Raw genomic sequence first — 3,058 nt, 5'->3', positions numbered from 1 at the left:
TGGTGTTCTCTTTTGTGTGTCTGGCTTTGTGTCTCTCCTCCCCTTCTTGTACAATCACATTGGATTGAGGACCACATTCCAGTATGACCTCATCTAATCTTACATTTTAATTACATCTGTAAACAAAAACAATAACAGTACCGCTTTCCAAATAAGGTCATGGTCATAAGCAACAAGGGCTAGGATTTCAATACATCTTTTTGGGAGGATACAAATCAACCCACAACAGAACTATTCTTTTCCTTTGTTTTTGTTTTCCTGTGAGATCCACTCCTCGGGCAAGTGATGGTCCCTGCGGAGTTCACACCGGGGCCGTGGCTCTCAGGGTCCAAGGCAGGTCATCTCCAGGGACTTTCCTCTCTCAGGGGCAGGCTGTGCTCTGCCACCCACCACTCCTCCAACCCCGAGGTCTGACTCTCAGCCCTGCAGGACACCCCTCCAAGTTTCCCCATTCTCTCCTTGTTCATATTGGTAACTATCATCTACAGTGGGTGCTCCTGTTAAACTTCAAAGTCCTCTTTTACTGGTTCCAATAGTTAATCACTTTATAGTTAGTCAACAGTTCTTTCTATTAAGTTATCTGTTAAAGTCTCCATCTTCTGACTGGCCTGACACCTGGGTGGTAAGAGAACTCACGCTGAAGGTGTGGTGTTGTGCTTAAGGATCTGACCTCCCTCTTAGGAGAGAACACTGGAACTTATAACCAATCCTCAATTTCCTACTGAAATTGTGAAATGACATGAATGAAAGTCACACATCCTAGCTAGTTTTGAAGGCAGGGAAAAGGCAAATAAATGTAGAACTTTCTTTAAAGTCTGTTCTGGTTTCTAAATATCTACAGGTAATGAACAGCACCTCGGGTATCCCACTTTCTTCCATTTGTCACCAGAAACCCACTGTGTGCAGGCACCCCATTTTCATCTCCTGGCAACACGATGACATTGCCCTGGCTTACCTCTTCTGATGTTAGCTGTGACCTTGAGTTCCTTTGTCCAATAAAATGTGAAAGGAAGTAGTTTGTGTTATTTTCAAGTAGAATTTTAAAAGCCATTATATGACCATGATGTAGCTTTTCCCCTGCCCTGTCAACCGTGGAAGCATAAATCAAAACAGAACTTCCACCCGCCCATGTGACTGCTACGAACAGAGCACCCAGCCACCTGAGCTGCACATGTAGCTTGAGTGAGAAATGAATGGTTGTTGGACCATTTATTCCTGAAGCTCCCAGGACCTGTCCTGATTAGTACACATAGACTTGCATGTCCAGGGGCACTCTCTCAAGCTCATGCATTGTTTATAATTTGTTCACTTGTCTCCTGCGATGCTGTGCTTTCTTGGTGCCCCTTCACCCTCACTGGCTTCTCCTTGTTTGCAACGTTGCTGGATTCTTCTGCCATTCTGTTTTGTAGATGCTACAATGCAGCAGGATTCAAGCTTCCTCCTCCCTTCTTTCCTATCTATACTCTCTCTCCCTCTTCCTAGAAAATCACATTCAGGCTCCAGGAATAAATTTATACTTGCCCTGGAATCATCCTAATTACCAAACACACGTAATAAACTCCCTGTTAGTCATCTCTCCCTGTTGCTGTCTCATGGGCAGCTTCACATTTTGGATACCTAACAGAAATGCTGGTTCTGCTCCACACCTGCAAAATCTTCTCTGCTCATACAACCACACCAGCATTCATCCAGTGGCTCAAACCCCAAACCTAGAAGTCACTCATGATTCCACTCTTTCTACCACCTCTCCCAGGCCCTCCTCCAATCCACCAGAAGTCCTACTGAGGTCAATTCAAAAATATTTACCACATCTGATCACTTATCACCACTTTTTCCCATGCTCCTATTCCAGTGATGGCAAACCTTTCGAGCTCGACGTGTCAGCATTTTGAAAAACCCTAACTTAACTCTGGTGCCACGTCACATATAGAATTTTTTTGATATTTGAAACCATAGTAAAACAAAGACTTATATTTTTGACATTTATTTTATATATTTAAATGCCATTTAACAAAGAAAAATCAACCAAAAAAATGAGTGCGCATGTCACCTCTGACGTGCGTGTCGTAGGTTCGCCATCACTGTCCTATTCCAACTCATTCATCTGACACCAAGTGAACTGCAATAACCTTTTAGTCTTTTTGTTTTCACTCTGAGACCACCCATGCCCATTTTATAGACATTAGCTCTAGAGTTCTTTTAAAAATATAAATTACATCATATTTCTCTCTACTTCAAAACCTCCAATGGGCTTCTGCTAACTTAGAAACCTCATAGTTATTCTTTCAGAAAATGTAACTGAAGTTCAAAACTATAGGTCTTCTTTCAGTTTTTAATAATAATAATAATAATAATAATAATAATAATAATAACTTGAAAGAATGGAAGACTGCTGATGTGGGCATTTGAGAAGTTAAACTGCCCAACTAGCATCACAGCATTACTTGTTGTCAGGTAAATGTAGTTCGCATGCATATAAATCCCACAAATTCAAGTGAAATCTCTGCTTATTCTTCTGTCAACATAGGTGAGTTTCCATTTGTCTATTTGCTATGGAGGTCAAAGAGGTTTCCTGTAAACTTGAAGAGGCTCTTAAAATTTCCAGGACTGTTGACATGTATCCTTGAAACTAAAAATATCTATTATGTAATACCCTTTGTAATAAATAATAAAATTAAAAAAAATAATAAAAAAATAAAAATATCTATTATAAGTGATCATATGTAAGGTTGTTTTGTTTTAAAAAACACACACATTTGTTCAATTAAAGTTATTAATTAAGTTTGTCATGGGAAATTGAATTTTACCCTTATGACAATTATTTTGCTCTGACCTCCCTCATCTAGCTCAAATGAAACAAATAAATGTAAAAGACCTATACAGATTCTCTTAAACCTAGGAATAAATCTAAGATGCATTTCTTTTTTGTAATAATTTATAAGTAATAATAAATTGTTTTGAACTCAATTAGCATGAAAACACAAAATAGACTCTCAGTTTTTCACAAAACTCCTTATCTTGGTTCACAAGGCCTTATGTGATTGGATTTTCATCTACC

General features: G+C 39.1%; 1 long non-coding RNA gene across 2 annotated transcripts in view; it reads left to right on the top strand.

The window, feature by feature from the left end:
* Positions 1-2,532: 2,532 nt before the first annotated feature.
* The window catches only part of LOC107181562, a 13,745-nt gene continuing 13,219 nt past the window's right edge, over positions 2,533-3,058 (top strand). For both annotated transcript variants that reach the window (XR_001512223.1, XR_001512222.1), the window contains exon 1: positions 2,533-2,617. This is a non-coding gene — a long non-coding RNA (uncharacterized LOC107181562). The remainder of the gene's footprint in view (positions 2,618-3,058) is intronic.

This window comes from Myotis davidii, unplaced genomic scaffold (assembly GCF_000327345.1).
Source record: "Myotis davidii unplaced genomic scaffold, ASM32734v1 scaffold133, whole genome shotgun sequence".
In the NCBI taxonomy this organism is placed as follows: domain Eukaryota; kingdom Metazoa; phylum Chordata; class Mammalia; order Chiroptera; family Vespertilionidae; genus Myotis; species Myotis davidii.
This window is presented reverse-complemented; position numbering and strand designations above follow the sequence as displayed.